Genomic DNA, 17508 nt, shown 5'->3' with positions numbered 1-17508 from the left:
CAAACTGATGCTCCTGGCAAGTTGACATTGTGTTTAATTGCAACCTGAGGATTTGCAGAACCCCAGTACCTGCACTTATGGCGATTAATGGTGCCAATTAATTCAAAAGTTGCCTCATCACTCCAAACAATTTTGCGTGGAAACCCTGCACATTTTGCCAGGTACCATTCACAGAATTCAACTCGCCGGTCAGGATCGTCTGTGTTTAGGGCCTGAATTGGTGTTGGAATGTAGCATTTCCAGTGCAGACGCTTGAACAGAGTCCTTAATCACATTAATGAATCACGTCTTAATGAACATGATTCCTAATCATATGTGTCTTCTATATTCGAAGCTATTCCATTTTGCTGTATATTCATAAACAAAGGATTTCTCGCTCTTCTTATTGTGAGTACATTTTTTTTTAGACACCCTGTAGTTATTATAGCATACAAAATTCAAACATACTCCAAAAATAATTCTTACAAATCAGAAACAATTCTTGCGAAATACAAAAAGTTGTAAGAAAATCGAAAATAGTTCTTACACAACAAAGACTATTCTTAAAAATAGAAAAAATCCTTTACACAAATCCAAAATAGTTCTAATAGAATTAAGAATAGCTTCTGCAAAATATGAAATACTTGTCACAAAGCACGAAAATTCTAACAACACCGACAGTAGTTCTTACAGAATACAAAAGGTTCTAACAAAACCCGAAAATAATTCTTAAAAAACAAAAATTGTTCTTAAAAAATACAACAATATTTTAGACAAATCCAAAATAGTACTAACAGAATAAAAAATAGTTGTTGCAAAATTCGAAATACTTGTTGCAAAACAAAAATATTTCTAACAACATCAAAAATAGTTCTTACAGAATATAAAAAGTTCAAACAAAATCTAAATTTTTCTTACGAAACCTAAATAATTCTTAAAAAATTTCTAAGAAATCCAAAATATTTCTTACAAAACAATCAATTATTCTTAAAAAATACAAAAATACTTACCACAAATCCAAAATCGTTCTAACAGAGTAAAAAATACTTGTCGATTAAAATATTCAAATCAAGAAAATATAAAATTAAAGATGAAAAGATATTGAAATAGATCAAATATTTTGCTAAAACTAAGGAGTGATGTTAAAACTTAACTGTCATCTAAAATGCAAAGAGGGGGTTGCACTCTTTTTAGAAGGTAATCTCTGTATGTTTTAAAAGTTTTAATTTTACAGGGAGAAATATATAAAACCATTTCAAAATGACCCCCCAACTATAATAAAATAGGTACTGTCAATGACCAGCCATAGATTGCTACGAGGACAGCTGCATAATAAATTCTGGAACTGATGTACATTGGAACTGGTTTGGTGAAATCGGAACGGTGGTATCAGGGAGCAGAAGTCGCGCAACCGAAACTAAGAGGACCAGAATCACTGAGGCTGGGATTGGCACTAGAACCTGGGTTGGTGCCAGCAGATTCAGAACTGGAATCACTTTAAGTGGAGCCAAAAGTGGGGGAGTGGATTCGGGTATCATTTTATTACAAAAAATATTTTAAAATACCGTGGGGAGTGTAACATGATTGGTTGTAAAAACAAAAAGCAATGGACTTAACAGCAAATAACATGGGGATTCCTATACATGCAAGCAAATAACAAGGGAATTCCTATACACGCAATCAAATAACTTGGGAATTCCTATACATGCAAGCAAATAACAAGGAAATTCCTATACAAGCATGCAAATAACATGGGAATTCCTATACAACCAAGCAAATAACATAGGAATTCCTATACATGCAAGCATATAACATAGGAATTCCTATACATGCAATTAAATAACATGGGAATTCCTATACATGCAAGCAAATAACAAGGGAATTCCTATCCATGCAGGCAAATAACATGGGAATTCCTATACACGCAAGCAAATAACATGGGAATTCCTATACATGCAAGCAAAGAACTTGGGAATTCCTATACACGCAAGCAAATAACATGGGAATTCCTATACACGCAAGCAAATAACAAGGGAATTCCTATACATGCAAGCAAATAACTTGGGAATTCCTATACATGCAAGCAAATAACATAACCATTTCTTTTATTCAAATCCCAACCACAAATCAAGTTATCGTATATTGAACAACCTCTGATTGGCTCATAAAAAATGCCCACGTCAAACGATACATTCATTGTGCAATTCTTATCAAAAACAAAAAAGCTTTATACCCCTTTTTTTCCAATGAGAGTTAGCTTTAGCAACGACACGCTCCTAACAAACTATTCTTGACTAAAGGTAATTGTCCAAAAAATCAATCACACTAGGACCGGTAGTGCGTACTCGTTCCTCTTTGAAAGATGTATTGACCTCTAGATTAGAATTACCTACCAGAAAAACCGGAAGGTAATTGTAATAGGCAAATGACCCTGGTAACCCAATTACTTGAAAACCTACACACATATCTATGCCTCAGGTGTAGGTTTGCGTTTAGGTTTTCAATCTTATATGGCCTTACTACTAGTAGTTGAGGAGGAATATTATTGTGGAAAGCAGAGTAAGCAAGCGGTAAGTTTAGTTTTTGTATGATTTGATCTAGGGGAGCTATACCAAAATTTGAGTACAAATCATGGGTTTGATATAGACGGGAAAGCCGAAAAACTACTTTAATGGCACGGTTTTTTAGTGAAAGACCGGTTTGTATTTCCCCAAACTGATCCGTAATAAGAAAAGTAAGGAATAATAGAGGGTAACTAGGTTGTCAGGAGGAAGAAAATAATTCACATGGTTAATCATAGCTACTTGTCTCAAAATTATTGCTGTGATGTAAGAAATATGATTAGAGAATGACAAGCATGAGTCAATAAATACACCAAGAAACTTTACAACCTCCACCTGTGGGAGGATGTCAGAAGAGTACTTGAGACCAAGAGCAGGTTGGATTACGTGTTTGTTGTAGGGATTTTTGAATAATACTAGGCCTACTTGACTTTTTTTGCTATTGATGGTCATGTTATTGGTAAGGCACCACGCCTGGACTCTGTTCAAAAGGACTTGGGCAGAGGTTATAGCCGATGGTAAAGTTGTCCCAGTGATGAAGAAGTTGCTGTCATCAGCAAATATTACAGGAAACACTGAAGGGCCCAGGTCCATAACAAGATCATTGATATATAGGAGAAATAAAATCGCGCTTAGAACGGAGCCTTGCGGGACACCCTTCCGAACAGTTAAGGGCTGAGAGGATACCCCACCTAAGCTCACACTCTGTACCCTTCAAGATAGATAAGAGTCAAATCAAGAGAGGGGAACACCACGAATACCGGAACTATTTAATTTACTTATTAAAATATATGATAGACCGTGTCAAAGGCCTTAGAGAAATCCTAAAATAAGCCCAATACAGTTTTTTTAAGGTTGATTTTTGAGCGTATGAACTGTGTGGCGTCAATTAGAGCACGAGAAGTTTAAAATTTCGGCCGAAAGCCATATTGGTGAGAAGGAATCAAGGAAAGGGAGTGCTGACTGCCAAACAGAAAGGAAAACAGACGTCTGAAGATAATTCTCTCGAGCACTTTGGATATAACAGGAAGAATTGAGATAAGACGATAATTACCTATTTCAGTTGGATCACCCTTTTTAAGAACTGGAATAACAATGGGTGACTTTAATAAATCAGGGAAAATTCCGTGGGTTAAAGATAGGTTGGCAATGTGCTCCATGGACTCGTAAACAAAAAGAGATATTCGGGTCTTCCGGAGCTTATTACTTAATCCAAGACAGTCATGTGTAAAACTAATAGGGAGAGAACCTATGATTTGAAGTATCTCATTGCAATCAGTTGAGGAGAAAAACATGGATCTAGAATTGAAGCAAGGGAGTACAGCCTGTAACGAGGGGCGGGAGTCAGTATGAGGGACAATAGAAAAATAATTATTAAATGCGTCAGGTACATGTAAAGGGTCAATTAATCTGTCATTTGTGTCTTTAAGGCGAATAGGCATTGACTTTGATTTTCTATTTTTTGAGATTATATCATTAATGGTAGACCAAATCTTTTTCAGGTTTCCTTTGCAGTTGAGAATTTTTGTATAATAGTAATTTTTCTTCGCTTCATGGATGAGCTTAGTGTATAAGTTTTTATAATTTGATAGGTCAATATCCCTACTGGTCTTACAGAATAACTTATATAATTTATTTTTACGATATGAGGAGACAATGAGGCTATGTGACATCCAGGGGCATATAGGGATAGTTTTCCGGTTAGGTTTACGAATAGGAAAAATTGAATGGATATTCTTACTTAGCCGTTGTCCAAAACCATTTGTGGCAGAATTTACCTCATGACAATTTAAAATACCTGACCAGTCAATGGTTCTTAAGCAATCAATAAAATGGGTCATATTTGCAGAGCTGTAATTTGTATTAGGTGTTGGGATATTAATTTTAGAGCGTTACGGTAGTGGTTGCGAAGGTAGTGACAAGTAAATAGGTGTAAATAGAAAAGTGGTCGGACAGACCCGAAAATATTATATTTGAGGACAGGTCATTTCCCAGGGATGCAGATACAAAAAAACTGTCAATTAACGTTAAAGTTGATCTCACAGGATCAACTCTACTGGGGAAAAAGATTGTGGGTAGAATACCCATTTTTTTTTTATTAAAAAAAAAGTGTCAGATTCAATATTTTTACCAACATTGAGTAGGTTACAATTAAAGTCCCCAAGAACTATTGCCTTTTTATGGGGTAGATTAATGTAATTAGAGAAATCATTAAACAGATTACAAAAACATGAGGTCGGAAATTGAGGAGGCTTATAAAACAACGAGAGTATATAAGAATTTTGGCCAATAATTATGCTAACAATAATTGAATAAATACATCTGAGATTTATTTGTGTAGAGAAAATAGATTTGCACTCTGATAGCCTGGTAAAATTTACATTCGAACGGAAGTAAAAGTGAGATGCCCCCAGAACACTTAGTAAATCTCCTGGGTATATGGATTATTTGGTAACCAAATTATTTGGATTATTGGTTATCGGAAAGCCAAGTCTCTGTTAATCCTATTACGTCAAAAGGGCAAACATTATTGAATGAAATTAAATCTTTATATTTGAGTCACTTATCCCGGATGCTTCTCATGTTGAAACAAAGAACATTAATGGAGTTATTATTGACTAGTTTTGGCTTGACATTGGTAGCAAAATCGAGAATATCAAGGTATTTACAATTAGCATGAGTTAAGGTACCATTGGGGCTGCTTATAGGGTTGGCGTGATGTTTTCTTTCTATATCGGAATTATTACAAGCAATACTATTAGAAAGGGACAAATTACTTAAAAACGAAAAGTCACACATTAATTAGTCGTCAGAAATTATTGTTGGGTATCTTCTCGCTTGGGTTTTGCTTTGAACATCATCCTCGCCCGAAGAGACTTCGCGAGGGGTCGTCAATTTCTGTGTTACTGTGTTGATCGTTTTTTTTTTTCTACGGCTTGGGACTTCTACCATCGTTTCAGGGGCTGGCGATTCTTTCAAATTTCTGGGGGACTTGGTAACAGTTGGGATCGTAGGAAATGTTGAGTTAGAATGGCATTCCATGCCTTCTTTGAAGGATAAAAATTGGACCGCAGCTTTTTGCCAGATTTCCTCTCCTAGGAGCGTAGTAATGGCCTTTTTTAAAGGATATTTTTAAGTTTAACTGGTTCACTGTCAACCTCGATAAGGTGGGAAACTGCGAGGTATGTGGCTAACCTTTGCCATTCTTGATTATAATGATGCCTAACTTGTGGATGCGATAAAACTGGAAGTTGAGAAGAGGAAGGCTGCGATTTGGTGTTATGTAGAGGAAATTGAGTGGAACATTGGGTAAATGTAAAGCCTTTATCTATTGAGCGGGGCTCCCACGGCGTCCATAAAGTTAATAAACCGTTTTCCTCTCATAACTTCATTGACTTTATGGTTGTCAAAAAGAATTTAATCTTTATTTAACATTTTCCAAAAGGCCCGGAAAGTCCATTGAGTAAGGGAAAACTTGTAAGAATTTTCAATTCAGATAAAAGAAACTAGGCCTAATCAAACGGCATGTCTTAAACTTTTTTCTTTAATATGAGAACCATTATAGCAGAAGACTTGCTTATTTCACTAGTGAGAAAAAAACTCTTTGATATAAAGTTCCTCACAAAGGGAACACAAGGACATAATTGGTGTTGAAAATACATTCAAGGAAATAAGTGAAGTAATGTGTCAAGAATTGGGTCCTCATTTTTATCTGTGAGCCTTCTTTAGTAAATTTTAAAGTAAAAACAACATCTAATTTGAGAGCAACTCGTTAAACTGAAAACGTTATCAAAAAATAATGTTAAATACATTCAAGAATGAACGTATCAATAATCCAAAACAATGACTTCAAAAAATATCCATAGAATCGATAAGATAGAATGCATATATGAGCGCGACGAACTTTACGGTATGTAACTTTGCTGAATACTTTATTAACTTTATTGACGCCGTGGGAGCCCCGCTTTGGGGATAGGACCTGTTTCCTCTGGTCCTTTGAAACTTCAGTTTGGCTATGTAAGGGCGACTTGGAGTTGGTTGTCTAGGGATTGTAGCGGCCACAATGGAGCAGGGCAAGTTCAATCTCACAGAGGTTCGGAGGACCTCGGCTCTCTTGTGATAGGCCGGACAATCCTAAACGGAGGCTGGACATCTGGAGATGTGGTTCGCTCTTTACTAGGTTGCATATATTACTGTAACCTTGATCTCAAAGTTTGTATGTAAAACTAGCCTATGTACAGTTTAAACGTAAGGGCTAATGGCTAAAAGTGAGCCTTTCCTTAGAAAGACACCTTGACCAAAATGAGTTCATATTGAGGTAGTGAAATAGATTTCATCACAATAAATTACCCTGACGTTCTGCAAACCAAAAAATTTGGCCCAAAGTATTCAAATTGGCATCGGAAGAAAATTTTGATGATAGCTAGTTTATTTAATAGAAATCAAAATCGGATTTGTAGTCTAAAAAACCCTCTTATTAGAGATTAGGTTTGGGTAAGAAATTGGCTCTAGAAGTTGGTTCTATTACTAGGCAAAGACCTGTACAAGTCAACTCTGGGTAGTACATACACTTCTGCTGCTATTGACATGGATTTTTTCATATATACGGCAAACAGAAAAAAAAATTCTAACAGAAAACCCAATGCAAAAAGAAAAACTTTTTTTTGCCAAAAACTAATCTAAGTAAAAAAAAAACAATTGCAGTTTCTTTACGTTTTAAAGTAATATGGCAACACTGTCGGAAAACAAAACGATTAGATGTGTCCCTAACCTTTCAATTTCAGAAAATGGTATATCATATCCTTGTCTGCTAATGTGTAGGCAAGGGGGTTTGATGCCATCGACCTCCTCCTGAAGTTATAATTTTTTCAAGGTTCTCCCCACAGTTTCTTACATTTTTCATGTAGTTCACTTCTTGTTTTATTTTTCAATTTCTCTTCTTCTCCCACTGTCGTGTACTTTTCTTAACACATGCCTGTTCATGAGGGTAACCAGGGGCTGAGAGACGTGGAAGCTCTTTCTTATGTTAATTAAAACTATTTTTATGTACTGTACGTGAATTATTTTTAAAATATTTTTAAGTGCAATAGCCAATCAAGTAAAGGGTGAACTTTTTCCCTAAATCCTAATCTGTCCTCCAAATTTTGTTGAGCTTCTCGTCTTCCAATGAGTCAAATTACAAATTGATTTCATGCGAGCAATAAAACTCACCTAAAACCAGTGATAAATTAATTGTTTAATATATAACTCACTAATAAATTAATATTACCATCGCTTTGATGGACTTGGTCTTAAGGAGCAGAGCAAAGACAATGTGATCACAGAATCAAAGGGGAAGAAAAACCTTTTCTGAACTTGGATTATGCTGATGGTTTAAGCATCCTAGATCAAAGTGTTTGCAAAACTAATGAGCTTTTAGAGGTTTTGCGAGTCCCTGGTGCAACAATAGGTTTGAAAGTTATTGTTAAGAAGAATAAGTCGCTAAGGCTAGGAATAAGTGAGGATGAAAAGGCGATGTTGGGTAACGAGAAGATCGATCAAGTGGACAAACTCACTTACCTAGGTATTATTATTAGTAAATAAAAATACTACCTATCAGTAAAAAATAGTCAAAGCCTGGAGTGTTTTTTTACACAGTTGAAAAAAGTTTGGATGAACAGGAACATAAGACTGGGAACCAAGATTAGAATATTGGAAACTATAGTGATGACAGTGGTCAAGTGTGGACGCTCAGAAAAATGGAGGAAGATTTGCTTGATGTTTTCAAAAGAAATTGCCTACGGATTGTTTTTGAGTATCTGACTGACTGACCATATCTCAAACAGAAGGCTGTACGAAAATTTTTGTTCAATCCCTCTTTCTAGGGCTATAATGAGAGAAAGACTGAGACAGATTACCAAAGACTGTCCTTGTCGGCCAACCGTCTGGGCCAAATGAATAGCAGGTCGTCCCCAGTTAGGGAAGGAGGATGTCATAAGGAAAGATTTAAAGGAAATGAGAACTTCATGGAGGGTGTAAAAAGGGAGGCTCTGAACAGGTTGGGATGGAGGTGGAGCGTGCGTAGCTGTTGGCCTCAGATGGTTTGGTCCTACAGTGAGTTGCTAGTAGTAGAAGTAGCAATAGTAAACGCCCCTCCCACAGTAATTACTGGTTTGGACCTTAAGGATTTAGTGCCGTCACACTTACTTTGTGTTCCCTCTGAAACAAGTGAATTTGTCACAAGCCTGCAGCTGTGACTTGCAACAAAACGACAGGTATTTATACCATTGGATTCATTAGTTTCAGATCTGTCCATTCTCGAAGCCCAGGGCCATATCCAGGGGAGTTCAGGGTTTAATCCCCCCCCTCAATAAAGAAAACTGTCGGACTCGTAAAAACGCAACAAAAATGCATATAAACAATTTTTTGATGCTTTTTAAGTTTTTTTGTAACCCCCCTCCCTGTAAAAGTACTTTCCAAACCTGAGACTCTGGGCAGGTGTGCCTTTCCAAAAACTAACACACAAGCATATGTCCAATAAGAGTCATACTCCCGCCATTTACCCGTGCCATTTAAACGTTTGCCTCTTAATTACTCGGACTATCTGTCTTTAGTTTTTCTACAATTATCCATATCTTGATGCCTACTGCAAAATACTTGATTTTCAATTCATCCACCGAAACCCTGGATACGCCTTTGACCGAGCCAGAATGATTATTTTACCTAGACTTTTTCTTAGAGAAGGATGCTAATTGCTAAAAAAAACGAGAATTTTTTCATTTTTTCAGCGATATCAGGCCAATTTTCAACGTTTATTTAATCTAAGAAGCCTGCACACCGGATTTCAAAAATGTAATTCGGTAGAAGGATAGAACTAACCCTCAGCTATGGAGTGATAGTAAAATTTTTGTCGTTCGTTGATTTATTGAAGCCATAGGAGAGCCGAAAAATAGCAAACCAATACTTGTACAGGGAACATAAGCCTCATTTTGTTCAGTAGGGAGAGCCGTTTAAAGGGGGGGCAACCAGGCCAGCTTCATTGGGTGCCATGGGGGGCAGGGGCATCGCGAATGGAAGTGTGCTCATTTTGATCAAATTTTTCACTTTGATTCGGCTTTTTTTGCTCATATTTGTGTCGATAGGGGGTGCTATAATTAAGTTTTCCCCGGGCACCACCAACCCTAGGAACGGCTCTGTCGGTAAAGACAGGAGAATTTTAATTGGAGACTCGAGTAATTTTTCTTCTGTATAGAGCATGGCAACGGTAGTATTTCTTCTATTTCTTCTTCTAAAATTGTGCACCTTTAGAGAGGTGGGTGCTCGCAACCTGGTGTATATCACGGGACTCCACGCTCGCCACCCAGTTCTGGCAAGACTGGCACAGTCCCCAAAACGCTTGGCACAGTTCCGCCACGCTTGGCAAGCGCCACCTGGTTTACAAGATTTCTGAGAGAGAGACTCCCCCATCTTTAGAATTGGTAATTATACAAATCATACGGCCCAAGTCTTACCTATGTAAGTCTCATTTAGCTAATAGTCTCTAATGTTTTTGCGGGTATCTGTTTAGAAGGTCCCTCCACGTAAGAAAACAATGTAAAAACAATTATTACGTCATGATGTGCCAAAAAGTGCATTCAACGGATTCTCTATGCGTAAACCACTTTCATATACATAGCCCAAATTATATGTTCAATGAATTTTTCCAATTCTTGATTTCGTCAAAAGTGACCTACGGTAAAATGCATTGAACATATATAATTTGGGCTATATATTTGCACATTAGGGAGTGGGTGGCGACAAAAACAGTTACTCATTGAGAGTCTGTTGACTATATTTTTTAGGCATCTTATGAAGTAAGAATTTTTTATTATCAAGTTTTCTCGTGGAGTGAAACTGCTAAACAGATACCTTTTCTGCGAATTAGAGCAACCAACCGCATCTCTCTATACGAGAAAACTCTTAATCTTTATGGCTCATCTGAGTAATTTTATTGAACCTCTTAGCCTCCAGTACAAAGTATAATAACATTATATTTTTGTTTACAAGTCTTATCGGATATGGCCTATTAGCAACCGCTATCTTGAGTATAGTAATTGGTTTTCCAACTCATCAGAATTTTAATTGTTATTCCGCTATACTAACATGTTAGTCTTGTAGAGCATATGCGTATCTAAAGTAGAGGAGTCAGTCGTCTACTTTGTCCTCGGCCCTAGAGTGGGCTCTTCTTCAAGCTCATTGTAACTCCTTTGTTTCTCATCAAGACTTCTTAGCGTCAATTATAAAGATGCCATTTTTCGCCCCTTCTTGAATTTAAACTGGTGAAGAGGGTACATTTATGTAGGCCTATATATAAGCCTAGTTAAAAATCAACTACTTTTTAACACAAGGAATATGTAGCTCGGCAACACGTTGCACCAAGTAATTGGGACAAGGAGATACGCATGGGAGTCCCCCCCTCGATCCTTTTTTTAATTTCTTGGCACTTCTTGTTCGAATTATTAAATAAAATCTATCTTAGGTATTTTTTCGAAGACTACGCGTTTTTTTATGACGAAAAAATAAACGTTAAAATAGGGATAAGTCCTTTTAATAGAAAGTGAAAAACACATACAAAAAATTATGGATATTTCGACCACATACATAGGTGATCTTCATCAGCAGGAAAACTAAAGTATTACAATTAAAACAAACTGTATGTATACAGGATAAAATAATTACTTCCGGGTTCCGGGAAACTATTTGTGACCTGGAAGTAGCTATATTATTCTGTATAAATATAGTTTGTTTTAATCGTAATGCTTTAGTTTATCTGCAGATGACGATCACTGATGAATGTGGCGGAAATACTCAGAACTTTCTGGATCTGTTTTTCACTGTCTATTGCAAGGACTTATCCCTAAACTTTTATTTGTTCGAAAATCTTTTTTATTATTATAGCCCGTCTCCCCCCCCCCGCCTTCCGAAGAAAATGATGTGTATGTGCCAGATATGAGGAGGATCATTAAAGTAGAGTGGTTTAAATTTTGAGACGTCAAACATTACAAAACATATTGTTCTCTCTAAATTTGGTAAAATCTGAGTTATCTTATTTTAGAAAAAAATTTATTCATAAAAAGTCAGATATTCGAATTCATTGAAAGATATTAGAATTTACCTCTGAAGTTGCCGGTTTAAAGATCCTTATTGGAGCCACACTTTCCGGAGACTGAGAAAATTAATCCTGAGAACCTTAGAAAAATACTCATTAACTCAGAAGAACCGTTTCTATATCTTGAAAACCTGAAAATTATATCAAGAACAACTCTGTTGTAATTCTTGGCCTATGAATACCAATGTACACCAATTCCTTAATGAATACCAATTCCTGCATGTTCACTATGTCCTGGGAGTACGTGTACGGCCTAAAATAAGCATAGGCCTGGTAATTATAAAAAAAAACTTTTCGTTGGAACCCTTCATGATCTTCTGTAATGATGATAAGTTGGGGTATTATTTTTATAAATTAGAATCGAATTCTGTGAAAAAGTTAGAAATATTTCAATTGAAAGATAGCAATTTCAGCCTGAAGTGCCCTTTGAATTAATTGTTATGCTGATTTTTTATACATGATTATTATGTAGCATTAATGATTACGTGCATGTTTTCTTTTTATAGTATTAAACGGTTGTTTCCCCCTGCCAGTAAAACCACAACGGTGGTATTTATATGATTAGAATGCTACTTTTCATTATTTTACTTCTTTATTAAGAATGTTTAAATACTTAGAAACAGTACTTTACTTCGAAACAATATCTTTGTCTTATCAACAACTATTATATTAATTACTTATTAATTATATTATTACCTTATGTGGGAAAAGACAGGATAATCCCTATAAATTACTTATTTTTGTCAAATAATTGGTAGTGATGAAATCAAACAGGCCATGGTAACGAACTGAAAGCAAAAAGCGACTTGTGGTAATAGTAACCAAAAGTTTTAAACAAAAGATCTTTGGTAACAATATGTACATCAAAAGTATTTGGTTTCATGGTGATTTAAAATATGTAACACTAGTATGATATATCATATACCTAATATTCTTCTAATATATCATATACCACTACCTAATATTCTTCTAATATGTTTCTCTGACGCTGAATCCTAATGAAATATACCAAAGTAAGATACAAATATAAAGCTTTTGAAACAAATTTGGGCTATATATTTTTTAACATAAGCAGGGGGGTAAAGTAGAGCAGGTCTGCATGTCTGATGTGTTAGGTACAATTATTCTGCATATTATGTAGTAAGAATTACTTTTTAACTTCACACTGTCCAAATACTTTCCCCGACCCCCGCACTCCAATATGCAGATATATAGCCCCAATTATATATTTTCCATCTATTCTTTGTCTTGTCTTGCACGCTAAGCTGAAAGAAACTTACGAAAAAAAACAGTTCTATAGTGCGTCAATGATTGAACAACTTGAGCGGTAGTGGGTTTATCATAAAAGTACCGTAACATGGGCGCCGGCAAGAGGGGTCAGGGGGCCATGGCCGCCTCCTGGAAATTTGGGACTATAAAGTAATTATTAGGAAACCAAAGGAAAGAGAGTAGAATAGGGAAAAACAATGGAAATGATATGTGTTGCCCTATTGTTGGTTGCCTGCCAATAGATTTTGACCCTTAATAAGGAAAATATAAGTTATAATTTGTGACTGAGAGACCCCTTTACAGTTTCCCAGAAGCATTTTACTATGTGGTTTGGTTGGAATAACAAATCAAGTTCTTCATAGTAATGAATGGTAAGTAAATAACGATCCTTGTCAATAACGAAAGTATAAGAGCCTAACTGTTGAATGATATTCAATAAAATAATCAGCTTTTTAAGGTGATCCTAAAAGTGTAATTTGTTTCTTGTGTACTCACGAAAGTTCGTATAATTATAGAAAACACAAGGAAAGCAACTTAATAAGGGGCAATTTCGATAAAAAAAAGTATGCCGTCAAATTTTGCTTGCATTGCAAGAGTACGCGTGAGCTGATACATGAAGCCACTATAAATTAGAAATGTTTCCCCTGAACGGAATCCTGGGAATTTATATATTTTCCCCCTGAACTGATACTTTTTTTATGGTTATTACTTTTTTTTTCAGGAGTGATTGTGTGTATCTAGTTTTCGCATTGAAAAAGATTTGATTTTTTACAGTTACAAAATATAAAAGTGTCAAATATATTTTTTTTTTTTGGTATTCAAAATTAAATTAAAAATATTGAATTGAAAACTTTTATTTGACTTTCGTAATCTTAGTTCTAAGTTTTTAATTTGAACAAACTAATTTGATAATGCGATACTTTTTACAAACACTTAGTCTAAAGGCATTAAATATTTTGGTGTTTGATAACCAAGTTCTAAACTGTCGATATTGTTAAAAAAAATATATATCCAACGATTCGACATTGCTCAACAGAACTGAATGCAGGGAGTTTATATCTTAGTTTTTGTTAGTAGGCTATTGTTTTATGTATTTTTTTGTACTTATTTACTTTTTTCATTTTTATATACTTTTACTTTAATCATAGGTGGTCTCTAATCAGAGGTGGGGGGGGGGGGGAAGTAGACTTTGCCTCCCCCTGCTGCACCATCAATACTTTAAATATTGTATTTTTTTCAAAAAATATTACAATTTAAGCTTGTTTAGCCACCCCTGGCCATGCCACCTGGGATTCATGCCCCCTCCAGCCCGCGATCCGGCCCTGGGGCAGCTTGAGCGTTTTTATACCAGAAATAATTCAAATGATGAAGAAAAAACTGTTTCTAACCAATAGCAGAACGCGAGGGGTTTGTACAATGTGCATTCAATGCTATATATGACTAGAACATGTACTAAGTTACGTACATAGAACTTTATGAAGTGTATAAGTTTCCTTTGACGATTTCCTTAACACAAGTCAGTTGTGACTTTTTAGTTGTTAATGCAAGTGAGTTGTAAATAATAAAAGAATGCGAGGGAAGCTTAAAATGTGTATTCAATGTCGTACATGACTATAACATGAACTCAGTTATGAACATAGAACTTTATATAGTGTATAAGTTTCTTTTGATGATTTCCTTAACACAAGTCAGTTGTGACTTTTCAGTTGTTAACGCAAGTGAGTTGTAAATAACAAAAGAACGCGAGCGGTGTGTAAAATGTGCATTCAATGTCGTATATGACTATAAAATGCACTCAGTTATGTACCTACAACTTTATAAAGTGTCTAAGTTTTCCTTTGATGATTTCCTTAAAAGAAGTCAGTTGTGACTTTTCAGTTGTTAATGCAAGTAAAATTGTAAATAATAAAAGATCGCGAAGGGTGTGTAAAATGTGTATTCAATATCATACATGACTATAAAATGTACTCAGTTATGTACATAGAACTTTATAAAGTGTATAAGTTTCCTTCGGCGATTTCCTTATCGCGAGTCAGTTGTCAACGCAAGTGAGTTGTAAATAATAAAGGAACTTGAGGGGTGTGTACAATGTGTATTCAATTTCGTATAGGAGTACAACATGTGCTTAGTTATGTACATAGAACTTTTATAAAGTGTTTAAGTTTCCTTTGATGATTTCCTTAACACAAGTCAGTTGTGACTTTTCAGTTGTTAACGCAAGTCAGTTGTAAATAATAAAAGAACTTGAGGGGTGTGTAAAATGTGCATTAAATGTCGTGCATGACTACAACATGTACTCAGTCATGTACATAGAACTTTATAAAGTGTATAAGTTTCCTTCGACAATTTCCTTAGCACAGGTCAGTTGTGACTTTACAGTTGTTAACACAAGTCAGTTGTAAATAATAAAACAACTTGAGGGGTATGTAAAATGTGTATTGAATTTCGCTTTTGACTACAACATGTACTCAGATATGTCCATAGAACTTTATAAAGTTTATAAGTTTTTTTTTATTATTTCTTTAACACAAGTCAGTTGTAACTTTTCAGTTGTTAACGCAAGTCAGTTGCAAATAATAAAAGAACGCGAGGGGTGTGTAAAATGTGTATTAAATGTCGTGCATGACTACAACATGTACTCAGTCATGTACATAGAACTTTATAAAGTGTATAAGTTTCCTTCGACAATTTCCTTAGCACAGGTCAGTTGTGACTTTACAGTTGTTAACACAAGTCAGTTGTAAATAATAAAACAACTTGAGGGGTGTGTAAAATGTGCATTGAATTTCGTTTTTGACTACAACATGTACTCAGATATGTACATAGAACTTTATAAGGTTAATAAGTTTTTTTTATTATTTCTTTAACACAAGTCAGTTGTAACTTTTCAGTTGTTAACGCAAGTCAGTTGTAAATAACAAAAGAACGCGAGCGGTGTGTAAAATGTGCATTCAATGTCGTGCATGACTACAACATGTACTCAGTCATGTACATAGAACTTTATAAAGTGTATAAGTTTCCTTCGACAATTTCCTTAGCACAGGTCAGTTGTGACTTTACAGTTGTTAACACAAGTCAGTTGTAAATAATAAAACAACTTGAGGGGGGTGTAAAATGTGTATTGAATTTCGTTTTTGACTACAACATGTACTCAGATATGTACATAGAACATTATAAGGTATAAGTTTTTTTTTATTATTTCTTTAACACAAGTGAATTGTAACTTTTCAGTTGTTAACGCAAGTCAGTTGTAAATAATAAAAGAACGCGAGGGGTGTGTAAAATGTGCATTAAATGTCGTGCATGACTACAACATGTACTCAGTCATGTACATAGAACTTTATAAAGTGTATAAGTTTCCTTCGACAATTTCCTTAGCACAGGTCAGTTGTGACTTTACAGTTGTTAACACAAGTCAGTTGTAAATAATAAAACAACTTGAGGGGGGTGTAAAATGTGTGTTGAATTTCGTTTTTGACTACAACATGTACTCAGATATGTACATAGAACATTATAAAGTATAAGTTTTTTTTTATTATTTCTTTAACACAAGTGAATTGTAACTTTTCAGTTGTTAACGCAAGTCAGTTGTAAATAATAAAAGATAGTGAAGGGTGTGTAAAATGGGTATTTAATGTTATTCATGACTAAAACACGTGCTCAGTTATGTACACACAGCTTTTTAAAGTGTACAAGCTTTGACGATCCCTTTATCACAAGTCAGTTGTGAAAGAGCTTTCCGTCCTAAAGTTATTCAAATCTAGGCTTAGATATTCGCTAAGCCAACAGCATCTTGAATCTCTTCTTCTACTCCTATTAAAAAGGAAAAAGTTGAGTCAATAAACAGTAATTTACTCATCAGTAAGCTTTATGAGTGCAAAGTGCTGAGTTCAAAAAAGTTTCAGAGGTCTAAAGTATCAGTCATACAAAACTTAGCCTAGTAATCATCTACTTTGTTTCTGGTATTGTGCTTTTTGAAGATTCAGCCCGATGCCGCTTATGAAGCACAGCCTCTGTCTAAGTCTACTTGTATACTATAACTAAGTTATTTAATAAAATGTTTTATTGTACATTGTATTATAATATTGTACCTTTTTATTACACCGGATGTCCCAAACTTGCCCCCTCCCCTTCAGCGCTTCCTTTTGGGAGCTGTTACATTTACAAAACTTAATTAAAAACTGACAACTTATTCCCATACTGACCAATGGTTGCGTTGTGCATGTACCGATCTCCTGATTCATTTTATTGTTACTGTAGGCTTACTACTACAAAATGAGAAAATATTATTCTTGTTCAAATAAGACCTGTAAGAGTTGGAGCTAGACACAAAGGGGAATATGGTTGTCTGTAGTCTAGAACAGCGGTTTCTCAAACTGTGGTATACGTACCCCTTAGGGGTATGCAAAAAGTTTTAGGGTGTACGCGGCCGGACAACAAAGAAAAAAAAAACATCCTTTAACTCTAAGACTGGCAATTTTATTTATATTTTAGCTACAGTTTACTTAGCACCAGTAACTGATAAGGGGTTCCTAAAATGTTTTGTGGGTAAAAAGGGGTATAGTGTCTAAG

At 35.3% G+C, this 17508-nt stretch overlaps 1 protein-coding gene across 1 annotated transcript in view; it reads right to left on the bottom strand.

The window, feature by feature from the left end:
• The window catches only part of LOC148946445 (carbonic anhydrase-like), a 98236-nt gene extending 86499 nt beyond the window's left edge, over nt 1-11737 (bottom strand). Inside the window, exon 1 of the mRNA XM_089098469.1 lies at nt 11674-11737. The gene's annotated coding sequence lies outside the window, so the exon portion shown is untranslated. The remainder of the gene's footprint in view (nt 1-11673) is intronic.
• Nucleotides 11738-17508: the final 5771 nt, after the last annotated feature.

This window comes from Artemia sp. Qi Xiang Cuo, chromosome 12 (genome assembly GCF_049724085.1).
Source record: "Artemia sp. Qi Xiang Cuo chromosome 12, ASM4972408v1, whole genome shotgun sequence".
Classification (NCBI taxonomy): domain Eukaryota; kingdom Metazoa; phylum Arthropoda; class Branchiopoda; order Anostraca; family Artemiidae; genus Artemia; species Artemia sp. Qi Xiang Cuo.
The sequence above is the reverse complement of the archived record's forward strand: the minus strand, read 5'-3'. Positions and strand labels throughout refer to the sequence as shown.